A 14,639-nucleotide genomic window follows, 5' to 3' on the forward strand; every position below is an offset into this window, starting at 1 on the left:
TACCGTATTTTTTAATTCTTGAAATTATTATATTACAAAAATTTCCAATTCCTCAAATTACGTAATCATAGAAATTAAAAAAATGTTGGGAATTTAAAATCCTCGAAATTAAAAGTTCCTGAAACTAGTTAATTGCAGAAATGATCAAATTACTGAAACTTAAAAATTCAGAAAAACACTAGATTCGGGAATTTTAAATTTCGACAATTAGCTATTTTCTGCAATTTAAAATTTTGGAAATTTACTTTATTCGGGAATTTAAAAATTCAGCCATTTTCGTTATTTCAAGGAATTTGAAAATTCGAAAGTTAAATGGGAGTTGGATGGCCGTTAGAAACGAAAATAGTAAATTATTGACATTTTAAATTACCGATATTGTATAATTACAGCAATAGTATAGTTACAGCAATAGAAAATCCCCGAAATTAGTAAATTACTGAAACATTAAATTAACGAGATTTTATAATTACTGAAATAATAAAATATAAATGTTTAAATTCCCGTAATTAGTAAATTACAGACATTTTAAATTACAAAAGTTGTATAATTTGCAGAAATAATTATTGTTACCGAAATTTTTAATTCTTTAAATTCGTAAATTACAAAAATACAGAAATTAAAAAAATTCGTTAAATTAAGATTCGCGAAATTAAAAATTCCTGAAATTGGTAAATAACAAAAACTTTAAATTGCTTAAATAATAAAATCCGAATTTTTAAATTTTCGAAATTAGTAAATTACAGAAATTTTAAAGTACCAAAATAGTATATTTACAAAAATAATTATTACCGACATTTTTAATTCCTGAAATTAGTAAATTACGGAATTTTTAAATCCTATTATTGCCGAAATTTTAAAACCTGAATATTAAAAACCCTGAAATTTTTTATTTCGAAAATTAGTAAATTTCAGAAATGTGAAATTTTCCAAATTAGCAAATTACTTAAGTTCCCAAAATTTGTAAATGATCGAAATATTGTAAATAACGAAATTTGAAAATCAAAATTGACAAAATCCTAAAATTTAATATTCCAGATATTACTCAGTTCCTGAACTTAGCTAATGACATAAGTTTTTAATTCTCGAAATTAGTAAATTACAGAAATGTGAAATTATCAACATTTTCAAATTACCGAAATTGCATAATGATGACCCAAATTTAAAAACCGGAATTTTCAGAATTTTGAAATTTCTAATTCTCAAAATAAGTAAATTCTTGAATTTAGTAATTACTTTTTTGGTACTTTTCCACATTCCGCACCGCAAATTCGGCAAAATGATATCCTGAATTAAAACATTTTTTAACTTGATTGATAAAATTCAAGTCATTCACTTTGAGTGCTTAAATTTACAGTTCAGTTTTGATTACTTCAAGTGGAAAATTTTGCAGCTTTAATAATTCGAGTTTTTTAATTTAAGATGATCGTGAAAAATTCTTTCGAATGTGGAATTTTTTTCTTCCGCTGTAGCGATCACCTGAAACATCTGGGAGTAATTAAAAAATAATTCTATGAAAAAAAGAATTGAATTATTTCCTTAAAATGTAGATATAAATTTCAGGAGTAAGACTTTTAGAACAAAAAATTTAGTTTTTAAATCGGCACCCTACCAAATATTTCGTACCTAGTCATGTACATGAAAATTAGCAAATAATCTCCGCAATGTTTTATTATTGTTTCGACGTGAATATACCAAATTTAGGTTTTATAAATTACTAATAAGGTATTATTAGTATTTTATATACTAACGCATCATCTCAGGAATAAGTCAAATTCTCCTTGCAATTTTGTATGCGTCATGTAGAAAATAAAGGAAAGATTTGTAAGGAAACTTGATTTAAAAAACACCAATTTTTTTCGGAAACGACAAGAAAGTTTCAGTAAAACCAGAAACGGATTTTCTAAGGGTAGTTTTTCAAATTAAAAAGAAAGTCTGAAAGGTTTGGATATTTTGTTGTGTCTTTCACTCTCGATAGAAATTGTTTTATAAATAATCTTTGGAGTGTTTTACATTTTATAGAACTTTCGTCCTGGGATTATTTTTATTCCCTGTTGCTGTACAATATTGCATGCTCTACAATTTTAGCGCTAGAATCAAGTCTCTAAAAATATGTCATTTGATGTTAGAATAAGATTAGAATGAACAAATTGTGCAAACCGCTGCAAACTAAAAACTGTTATTTCTAAAAAAAGGTGCTGAAATGTTCCATATAGATCCAATTTAAAAATTTCACATTCATTATATATGTAAAATACTGATATTTGTTAAGCTATTCGTTAAGCTGCCTTACTAATGCCTTATCTGCATCAATACTGACTTAGTAATCACTGCAATTAATTCTGTCCTAATATTCCATATGAATTGGAATTAAAAATCTCATTTCGATGAGATAGTTCAGATTTTATTAACCAAGTTGAAAATTTTATTTGTCTTAGGGTGTCTATCTAACTGGAAAATATTTTTAAAAAATATTAATAATATATTAAATATATCATTAATATATTTTTAAATATATTTATTTCGTAAAGAATTATTATTTGACTTGGAACAGAGCATTTTTGACAAGGAACGGAAATTTGAAGAATTTTCAATCTTGGTTATCTTCCTGAAATCATTTGCAATTTCTTGAATTCTTTGAAAACTTTGCAATCTTTGGAAATAATTAAAATTTTTGTGAAATATTTTTAAATCTTTGCAACCTTTCTGAAATATTCGAAATTTTTGCGAAGTATTTTTTAATTTATGTAAGTCTTTGACATTTTTCTGAACTCTTTTAAATCTTTGCGAAATCTTTTATATCTCCTGATATATCTGGAAACCTTTTGAAATCTTTAAAATCTTTGCAAAGTATTTTGAAATTTGTATAAATCTTTTTAAATTTTTTAAATCTTTACACAATCTTTTAAATCTTTAGGGATCTTTAAATTTTTTTTAAATATCTTGAAATTTATCCAACCTTTTTTGGTGAAGTATTTTGTGATTTATTTAAGTCTGAAATCTTTCTAAAATATTTTAAATCGATAGATATATTTTGAAGTATTTGAAATATTTTGGAATTTTAAAACTCTTTTTGAAATCCATTGAAATGTTTTGAAGTCTTTTAAACCGTTCTGAAAATTTGAGAATCTTTAAGAAGTATTTTTAAATCGGTTTAAATCTTTAAAATATGACTGGAACCTTTTAAATCTTTGCGAAATCTTTTAAATGTTTGGAAATATTTTCAAATTCATTGAAATCTTTCGATATTTTTAAAGTCTTTGTGAAATTTTCAGAATTTGTACGAAGTATTTTAAAATTGGTTTAAGCTTTTAAAATTTTTCTAAAATATTTTAGATCTTTGCAAAGTATTTTGAAATTGGTCTCAATATTTTTAATCTTTCTGAAATCTTTAAAAAAATTTAATTTTCTTAAATATTTCGAAAATATAATTAAATTTTTAAAAAAGCATCATAAAGAATTAGATTTCGTCATGGAGAAGGCGATTTTTCACTTGGAATGAGAAATTAAAAAAAAATGTATTATGATTTATAAAAAGGTATTTGACAAGAACAATCCCTCTTCAAAGTAAGAATTAGTCAGATTTGAAAATTTTCTTGTCCGAAATCATAATTTGTTTAAATTTAGAAATTTTTTTGTTCTGACAAATAAAATTTGCTTTGAATTTAAAACTTTTCTTCTCCAAATTTGGAAAAAAGGAGTTACTATATTTCTGAATCAAAATAGAAAATTCAAATAAATATAATTCTGACTTAAAACAGGGAATTTTTAAAATGAATTTAATTGTGATTTTGTATAGGGATTTTTTTAGATTTATAATAAATTATAATTTTGTTTTAGGGCAAATCGGAATTTGTTTAAATATAAAAATTATTTTTTTGCAGATAAAAATTTGCCAGAATCCCTAAGTATCTTTTTCCGAAAAAAGGAGTTCCGATATTTTTAAAATTATAATAGAAAATTTTCTTAATAAATTTATTTCGGTCTTGCAATAAGGAATTTTTTGAAATAAATCTATTATATGTAACTTGCAACAGTACATTTCCGATAAAAAATTAAAATTTTCAATTTTTCATTTCCTAACGGGGAATTTTCATAAAGAATTATAATTTAGATTTTAAAGTCAGTAATTTTTGTAAAAAATTATTTTTGTAATTTTCTCTTTTCAAATCAAAATTATAATTTTCTTACAGAATTCTCTGTTCTAAATCAGAATTGTCATTCTTCGGACCTTTAAAAATCGTTTAAAATTAGTCAAATATTTGGAACTCTTTAAATGGACCGAGAAAAATCAACAAACGATCCATCGGGTAGACAGCCTGTGTCTAAAAAGGGAAGACTGGCAATTGTACATTTTAGTTTCAGACTTCATGTATGAAAAGCTGCGTGTTCTATTCTCGCTGCCCCAACTTTTTTTTATTAAATAAAATGTTTAAAAATATTTTTTTTTTTCAATAATCTTTTTAAATTATGATACTAAGAATTTTTTAATGCCTTATTTCACGAAAAATGGAACTTTTTAAAACTTGATCTTGTTTTTCGCAAACAAATTTATTTTCTGTAAATGTTGTTAATTTTGTTATAATGCTTACCAATTATATGGAAATCAGAAGTATTTTATTGGATAAACGATGACCTTTTACAAGAAAAAGATTTTTTAAAGATGTTAAGGACGTTCGCTTTGGAACGTATACGAAACTTGAACACCGTCTTAATAATATTTATAGAAAATAAATGTGCTTGCGAAAAATATAATAATAATTTAAAAATATTGTCAAAGGAAATAAAATGTATAAACATTTTAATAGGTGGACCTAAACTAAAATTGACAATTGCCGGTCTCACCTTGTAAGGGATTGGACAAACGTTCTCCTTAATTTATTGTGTTAATTGAATTGTAGATTTACTGCTAATTTATTTTGTGTTTTTTATTTTTGTTCTGAATAATTAAGTTTCAAAATTAACTATATGCTAGATTTTAAATTCTCGCTCTTTTTACTACAATTATCGTTTCAAAATAGCAAAACAAAGTCAAGTAAATTATATATTCTCAGTAAAAGACATTAAATATAGACTGCTATAGAGAAAGCTTAAATTCGATGAACATTCCAAAATAATGGATCAAATTTCGTCTATAGATAAATGTTAAATCCAATAAATAAAATAAATCTCGATATTTAATGTATTATATAGAGAGGGCCAATTATCTATTTATGCCGAAAAACTGACCCGCATGTTAACAAAACGATCTGACTCATTAAAAAAATTCTTATGGAATTTCGACATAGTTTTTTTTTCTTGTGAAAGTAGATAGGGAAGAGCATTTCTGGACCATGATACTACCTTACCGACTTCGAGAACATTCTGGAATATTCTAGAACATCCTAAAACATTCTAGAAACTTAGAACGGACATGAACCACTTGCGTTGTCAAATATTCTCGAAGACGTTAAGGTAGAAATGTTGGTCCGCAAACACCCTTGTCTATCTACTTGTGAATATAGCGTAAAACCTGAAAAAGGTGCCAATAATAAATAGAAACATTTAGACTATACAGTATAAAAATTAAGATAAAGTCATTTGATAGAGAAATTAATAAGGGTGTACGCAATATTGTATATGACATACAAGACTGTTTGTATCAGTGTATTAGTTTTGGACACTCATTACACTGTGATACGTCATGTTTAACATGTTCCTATTTAATAAATTGGAATAAAATTTGGAGTCTCTCAAGTTTATTGCCTTTTGGGAAAAAGACTTTTGTAAGTAAAGTTGCGATTGTATTTCTCTCTAAGGGATCTCGTGTAGCGATTACTTTGTGTAAGACTATACTAAATTTATATTAAAGTAAATCTGCAGTAGTTAAAAATCTATTTACTCCTTTCCTTACCAGTATAATTTTTATCTTAAGGCCATGTAATGAGTGGGCACGTGACCAGATTTCTACCTCACTGCAACTTTTTTGTTTATTTCCTAACTTATTTTCACACGAGGCACCACATTGAGATAAAAATTTAGGATAATAAATAAGAAGCACTAAGAAAGGTGGCTCTGGTCCAAAAATTTTATAACTATAAAAAAAAATTCTGTAAACATTTTTTTTTTTCATAATTATTAAAATTTAGGACCAGACCCACCTTCCTTAGTGCTTCTTATTTATTATCCCAAATTTTTAACTCAATGTGGTAAGGTAGGAATCTGGTCACGTGATCCACTCGTCACGTGGCTTAAGGCCATATCACACTTATTCGGTTCCTACTTTATCGACATTATTTTGGATCTTACCAGTTCCACACAAAATGAGATATCTAGCTGAAAGTTTGAGAAAATAAAAAAGGGAACTATGGGTAGTTTACAAACTAATAAATTTCCACAAATGCAAAAAAATGGTTTTAAGGCCATGTTACGAGTGGGTCACGTGACCAGATTCCTACCATACCGTCACCTTTCTTATTTCCCAACTTATTTTCACACGAAGCGCCACATCGAGTTGAAAATTTGGAATAATAAATAAGAAGCACTAAGAAAGGCGGTTCTGATCCTAAATTCTAATAATTAAAAAAAAATTTTTTAATATTTACAACAAAACACCTTTTTCATGATTATATAAATTTAAGACCAGACCAATCATTCTTAGTGCTTCTTGTTTAGTTTTCCAAATTTAAATTGGCGTTTCGTGTGAATATAAGTTGGGAAATAAAAAAGTGGCGGTAAAGTAGGAATCTGGTCACGTGACCCACTCATTACATGGTCTTAAAAAATATTTTTTTTAAATTATAAAAATGTATTAGTACATGAACGTACCTTAGCCCCTTTTCTTTATTTTTCCAAACTTTCAGCTCGATATCTCATTTCGCGTCGATTTTGTGTGATTCCAAAGAATGTCGGTAAGGTAGGAATCGGATAAGTTTAACCTGCCATTAAGGGCATATCACACTTATCTGGTTCCTACTTTATCGACATTTTTTTGGATCCACCACACGAAATATCAAACGGGAAGTTTAGAAAAATATCGGAAATGAATGATGGAACGTTTATTTGATAATAACTTTTTCTACTACAAAGAAGTCTAAAAATTTTTTTTTTTGTAATTGTAAAAATTTATTAATACATAAAAGTTCCTTAGCCACTTTTCTTTATTTTTCCAAACTTTCAATTTGATATCTTATCTCATCTGGAACTGGCATCGTCCAAATGAATGGTCGGTAAAATAGGAATTTCGAGAGGAAGCTTACTTTTTTAAATTGCAATATTAAATTGAAGAACAATGATTCTTGAAAATTGATCGGTTTTAGTTGAAAATTCAAATATCTGATTGAGAATGCATGTATTTTTTTTGAAAATTCATTCTTTTTGGTTGAATTTCATTGTTGTTTTAATTTTTTTTAATTTTAATCTTTTCTGGTTGAAATGTCAACTAATACATTTTTGGTTTAAAATTTCTCATTTCTGAATGAAGGTTTAATTATTTATTATTATTTATTTATTTTATTCATAATTCGTTTTTTCTTTGACTGAAAATGTAAGTATTCCAGTTACAACCTTAACTATTAAAATTTTTTTTGTTTATTGAAATTTTTTATTGCAAATTTAACTATTTAATATTTGTTTGATAATTTATATGTTTTAGTTAAAAAATTTGACTTTTTTTATAGAAATTAATGTAACTGTTAAAAAAAATTAGTTTTGTTTTTGTTGCAAATTATTTTTTTTTTTTCTATCGGAAAATGCAATTAATCCAATTGAAAAATTATATCCTTCCAATTGAAAATTCATCTCTTTAGTAAAATATTAATTTTTAACTGAACATTTAACTATTCCGTGATTGGTTTAATATTTATATTCATCATTTTAGTTAAAAATTTATCTTTTTGGTTGAAAATAAAAATACTTCTCTGAATGTTAAATTAAATTTGCTTTCAAAACGAATCTGTTGTTGGGGGGGGGGGGGATTTTTTAAGCTGAAAATTTAAAAAATCCGTTTTTGGTTGTAGACTGACCTTTTTTAGTTCGATAATCAGCTATTTGTTTAGAAATTTGTCTTTTTGCTTGAAAATTCAAATAGTAGGTTAAAAATACAAATTTTTACTTGAAAAGTTACGAATTTGAAGCATTTTAAATTAAATTTGATATCAAAATAAATGTTAAACAATCATTTACAATTTAAATTTTCTTTTCTATCATTAAAAGTAGGGAGGGAATCCTTCACTCATGCACGTCATTTGTGCATATACGCAAAACTTTTCTCCTGAAGATTTCCTTTTTAGTTACAAATGTTAATGTAGAACATTAACCTGTTGTTTAGAATGCATATTTTGTTGCTGATAAGTCAACAGAAATCTTTTTGAATTAAAACTATTATTTTCTGAAAACGTGTCTTTTTTATCTAAAAGTTCATTTTTTTAGTAGTAATATTGCATCTTTCTTGGATAAAGATGCAATATTGTTTTCTTGAAAATTCAACTATTTCCTAAAAAATTACTATTTGTTTAAAATTCGTATTTTTGTTAAAAAAAGTCAATTGAAATCATTTTAGATAAAAATTCCACTCTTTTTTGAAAAGCTGTCTTTTTGAATTGAAAATCCACCCGTTTTAGTATAGAAATTTCATTTTTCTTGGACAAAAATGCCACTGCTAAGAATCTTGTTAAAAAGTCATGCTTTTTGCTTAAAAATTCAACTATTTATCAGAAAATTAACTTCTTGATTATAATTATTATTTTGGTGTTGAAAAGTGAACTGGAATCTTCTTCTGATGGAAATTTAACTATTTTTTATAGTTTTTTTTTTGACTCATCTGTTATAGACGAAATTTCATCTAGTTTAAGAATCATCAATTTAGTTGAAACATTTTTTTTTTCTAATTCAACTATTCTAGTTGAAGATTCATGATTTTAGCGTGAAATTCATCACATTGTCGGAAGATGTAAGTATTTACAAACAATTAGTTTGTTTTTGTTCCAAAATATTTGCTTTTCTACCGGAAAATGAAACTATTCCAATTGAAAAACTACATCCTTCTAGTTGAAAATTCATCTCTTTGGTTACACAGTAATTTTTAACTGAAAATTTGGAAAATTTAGCTCTGCAGTTGTTGGTTTACACAATTGATAATTTTAATTGGAAATTCATCTTTTTGGTTAAAAAATCAACTATTCCAGTTACAGATTAATCATTCCAGTGGAAAATTCCTCTTTTTGTTCAAAATTTAACTATTCCATTTTTAGTTGAAAAGTATGAAAGTATTGAAAATATATGAAAGTTGAAAGTATTCCACCTAAATATTCATCATTTTAGTTGAAAATTTATCTTTTTGGTTGGAAATAAAAATACTTGTCTGAAAGTTAAATTAAATTTGCTTTTAAAACAAATCTGTTTTTTTCGAGGGAAGGTTGATTTATTGAACTGAAAATTTAATTATTTCCTTTTTGGTTGTAAACTGATCTATTTTAGTTCGAAATTTAGCTTTTTCTTTGAAAATTGATTTTTTTTGTTTGAAAATTCAACTAATGGGTTAAAAATTCATCTATCTTTTTAAAAATCCAAATTTTTACTTGAAAAATTAGGAATTTTAGGCATTTTAAATTAAATTTGATATAATACCCAGATAAATTTTACCAAAATAAGCACTGAATTTTAAGTATAGGTAGATGAATAAACATTTGTAAATAAAATAAAAATTTTAAGGATTGTTTACATGGTCCTAAATGTTTGGATAAACCAAAAAATTATCATTATAGAAAGTTCATAAATATTTGTATTTTTAGCAATGCACGGCCAGACAAACTTCCTTAGAGTGTTTTTCATTTAAAATTACAAATTTTCAATTCAATATCTCAATTAGTACGGACAGTTACGAACGTGGGTTATTGCGAAAAAAATATAGGTAAAGCAAAAAACTTTTAACCATTACATAGCCTTAGGTAAGGTAATATTAATTGTTAATTTATCAATGATTAACAAATTATTTAATTTTGAATGTTCTTTTTTCTTGCAGTAATTTAATGGGCACGAATTTAAATTCAAGGCTTTCAAGATTAGACACTTAAATGTCGAAACTTCAAGGTCCTGGAAGACCTGAAAACTCATGGAATTTTGAAAAAAAAATGACTGGCTCTTTTTATTCGCACTTACTTGCAAGTCTAGAAATTCACGGAAAATTTCAAAATTTCAAATTGATATTGTTTTTTTACTACTTTTGAACAGTATGAAAAATATATATTTTTTTTTAACTAATAATTCTCTTTTCATAGAATATTGCGAATTAAAGATATTTTCAGAATTCTTTGGCCTACTTTATTGACGGGAAAAGTGAATTTTTTCATTGAAGTTTACTATTTATTGTTTAAATACTTAAGAATTGTTGGATGATACGTTTAACGTGAAAAAAGATTAAAAAATTAATTTTTGCCATTTTTAAAAAGTTCCTATGATTTGTCCTAATCCTTAGTTTATTTAATTCACTAATAATTGTTTAAAAAAGTAATTATTCATTATTTAAATTATTTCATATTCTAAATCTGTTCTTAATGCTGTGGTCAAATTAATAAATGTGAACACCAATTTCTGAACATTTTTATTATTATTTATTTGTTATTATTTATTTTAAAAATTCCTTTCAAATAATCGTGCTATCTGTTTGGTATGGCAAATACCATTAACTGTCGATATTACGAGACAGTGAATTATTTAAACAAATAGTAGTAAGTTACCAATTAAGGATTAGGAGAAAGTATTGGAACTTGTTGAAAAGTATAGAAAAAATTAGTTTTTATTAACCTCTTCATGTTAAAAGTTGCATTTAAATAATTCTTAATTGGTTAAACAATAAAAAGTTAACTATAATGAAAATATTCACCCTTCACATTGATAAATTCATAAATTTTGGAGACAAATAAGAATGGTTTAAAGAATAAAAAGTAACTTTAATAAACTATAATCTCTTTTTTAAATTAAATTTTGTCATTTACATTTTGACAGTTATTTTTTCAGATCGATTTCATTGATAAAAGAAAGTATTGATCAATAAGCGATGCATAGTGTATATTAGGTTGGTCTAAAAATGCATTAGAAATTTTATTTTGTTTATTTTTATGGGGACACCCCAGAAATTGGTTCACATAAATTGTTGAACATTAAAAAAAAATTTTTTAGCGATTTTCTCATAGAATGTAGTTAAAAGGACGTGGTGTTTTCAAAAAATTTCCACTTGTTGTCCATTTTTTAAATAGAGGGAAGTGATAGTTCATCAACAATTTATTATCATTGTTAATAATATTCACTTTGCTTAATTGGTATATTGTTGCGGTTTTTTCTGAAATTTTCAACTGCTTGTCTATTTTTCATTATTTAGCAAAAATAATGTTTTAATAAAATTATTATTTTTTATAAATATCTTCATCTACAGCAATGGCTGATAGTTGCTGTTTTCTTCGGAAATTATTACCTTTCTGTCCTTTTTCACTTAGTGGCATAATAATTAATTAAAGTTAACAAAAAAGTTGATTAAACAATTTAATATTGTTTATAACTATATTTTCATAGATAAGTGCTAGAAAGTTATGGTTTTTTAAAAATAAAATCTGTAACTTTGCTTCGCCTCCTTAGTTGTTAACAATTATTAAATAAACATTAGAGAAAACTACTTTGTTTTTGCCTCTTGTGTAAGATAGCATTTTTTCTTTAAATTAATTTTTTTAAGCATTGGGAAAAGAGCGAAAATTATTCACTTAAAAAAACTATACTATGTAAACAATTATTTTTGTTAACTTAAATTCATTATTACGTCACTTTAATTGAAAATTGGACAGAAAGTCATAAATTTCAGAAAAAACCAAATCTTTCTAAAATCATTCAAATATAATATTATTAATGATAATAATGAATTGTTCAAGCAATTAATTTCATAGACTCCAGTTAATGACATAACTTATCTTAATTGAAAATTTGACCAAAGGAGAATTTTTTTTAAACTGCAAGTTTGTAGCATTTTGCTAAAAGAATATTATTAACAATAATAATAAAATGTTTATAATATCATTCTTGTCAAAATTGATGAACTGTCACTTCCCTCTAATTGAAAATTGGACAACAAGTGGAAGTTTTTTGAAAAAACCGCGTCTTTCTATCTCCATTCGATGAGAAAATGGCTAAAAACAATAATAAATTGTTTAAACAAGTAATGTGAACATCTAATAATCAGCATAAAATAAACTTTTATGTGCCAGAAACAATTTTCATTTAAAATCCGCAAAAAAAGTCATAATTAGCGCCAAAACCTCGCAAAACTTATTTTTTCACTTATGGAGGTTTTTTGGGACCCTATAAAACAGACTTATGGTGTTGGCATTTGGAAAGTGATATTATATTCGTATTCTTAAGAGAAATGTTGAGTTTCAACTCTGATTGAAATAATATTGAGGATTCTGAAAAATTTTGGAACCCTAGTGTATATGTATTGCAAATTGTCTTTGACAAAAAATATCACTCTCCACATTCTTTACTTTAATTCCAGAAAAAATACCTTTTTAGGAAATACAAGATCTTATAAATTGTGAAAACAAATTCAATTTGTTTAAATAATTGCCAAGTATCTTAGGCAAAAAAATTTGACTTTTAACGTTCGTTACTTGTGTCATTTATTCTAAAGAATAATAAATTTTTACGTTTCGCAGATTAAATATTGTTTAAACAAATGAAACTTGTTTAATAATTACCAAACATGTTATACAAGAATTGAATAATAAATATTAATAATAATAATAATAATAATAAATATTGAAGTTACCTAATGTAATTACTATTGAAACTTTTCCAAATTTCATGATGAATACAAATTAATATTAATAATAATATAACATATACAATTTTTTAATTCATATGAATCTAATTTTTGTATGATTCGTAAGAAAATTAAAAAAGATTTTTCAATATTTCAGATGTGTCAGAAAAGAATCTAGAAGATTCTAAAGAAATGTTGTTCATTTGATAGGATTTTACAAAATAATAGAAAAAATTCGAGTCTCTTTAAAGAAGATTTAGGATTTTAAGAAGTTTGGAAGTACAATGAAATGCTCTCTTCTATAAACCTTCCAAAAATTGATGCCTTGTAGGTGTAACAGGAGCTGCGCGGGGTGTGCGGAGTCTGCTGTTGTTCCTCAGACGAGCACTCAGGCGTGATATAACAAAAGCGGAGCAAGCTATAATGAGTTAGTTCCCACCCACCGTCAGCCCGAAAATCGACTCTATAGAAGAGTTTCACTGTGATAAGAAATATTTGATAAAAAAAATTAAAAATTTTTCACGAATATTAAAAAAATTATTTTCTTTAATCAGGGCAGGCCTTCTAAACTTTCCAATCCTTAAAAATGATTCCAATTTTTCCTGATTATTTTTAATTCTGCGAAATTTAAAAAACTGCTTTAAAACCTTTCAGATTCTTCTTTGAAAATTAAAAAAAAAATTTTAAATGTTTTTAAACCTTTTAAAATAATCTCTTAAAATTAATTTTTCAAATACAAAATTATTTTAATTTTTCCTAGGAACCCAAAAAAAAATTCATTCTCGGGAAACCTTATAAAATTCTTAAAATCTCATTACAAGTTTTCATTATTTTTTGAATCGTTTCAAAACTTCTGAATATCTCTTAAACTTACCAAAATTTCGTCCAAACTTATGTAATATGAAAAAAGTGCGAAATTTTGCTTCAAAATCTTTTGCACACTTTTTACACATTTTAGGAAATATTAAAAAATGATTTGTAATCTTTTCTCAATTTTTTTCTTGGAATATTCATTACAAAATGACTATTTAAAATTTCTACATAAGTCTTAAGAACTTTTTCTCATTCTCATGACACCCTGCTAAATTAATCTTACCTACAAAAATTTTAGGTCCTGAAAAATTAAAAAGTAAATTTTCAAAGTCTTCCACATTCTTATTCCACACATTTTAAAATGTGCGAAAGTTAAAATTATTATTTTTGAGTAAAACCTTTCTTTTTAAATGTTCCCAGAAATATTATAAAAAATTATATCTCCTCAATTCTTTCATAATTATTAAATAGCTTTTAACTTTTTTCGAATTCTTCTATGGCGCGCGACTGTTGGTTCTCGCGCTTCGCGCTCGATGATTTATTTACCTCACGCTACGCGCTCGGTCTTTATATTTCTCCCGCATTCGTGGACACACCTTTTAAAATCAAAGGTTAACGGACTGACAACTGTAATTTTGTGATTTCGAATTCTCTTTTGTTAAAACGCTTTCGGCTTTAATGAACACATTCTCATCACGTATCTCGTGCTTCGCACTCGATTTGTCAAAAATTTCAACTTTTCTACATGATACAGAACACTTTTATAATAAATATGATATATTTCTTATGCAACTCTGCCTGAGATTGCTTATTAAAAAATTGCAAAATAAAGAGCAAATTGTATTTATCATGATTATTTTTATTTTGTTTCTTATTTTGCTTTAAATTATATTCTAAGCTGCGCTTAAACATGTATCATTTCAATAAATTTATATCATTACAATTCATAATATGCATAAAAATTGAATAATACTAATTCTTATCTCCTTGTTTTTATCATTTATTTTTATTTTTAATATTGTTTTTTACGATTAAATAAAAAATA

This window comes from Belonocnema kinseyi, chromosome 3 (assembly GCF_010883055.1).
Source record: "Belonocnema kinseyi isolate 2016_QV_RU_SX_M_011 chromosome 3, B_treatae_v1, whole genome shotgun sequence".
Lineage (NCBI taxonomy): Eukaryota > Metazoa > Arthropoda > Insecta > Hymenoptera > Cynipidae > Belonocnema > Belonocnema kinseyi.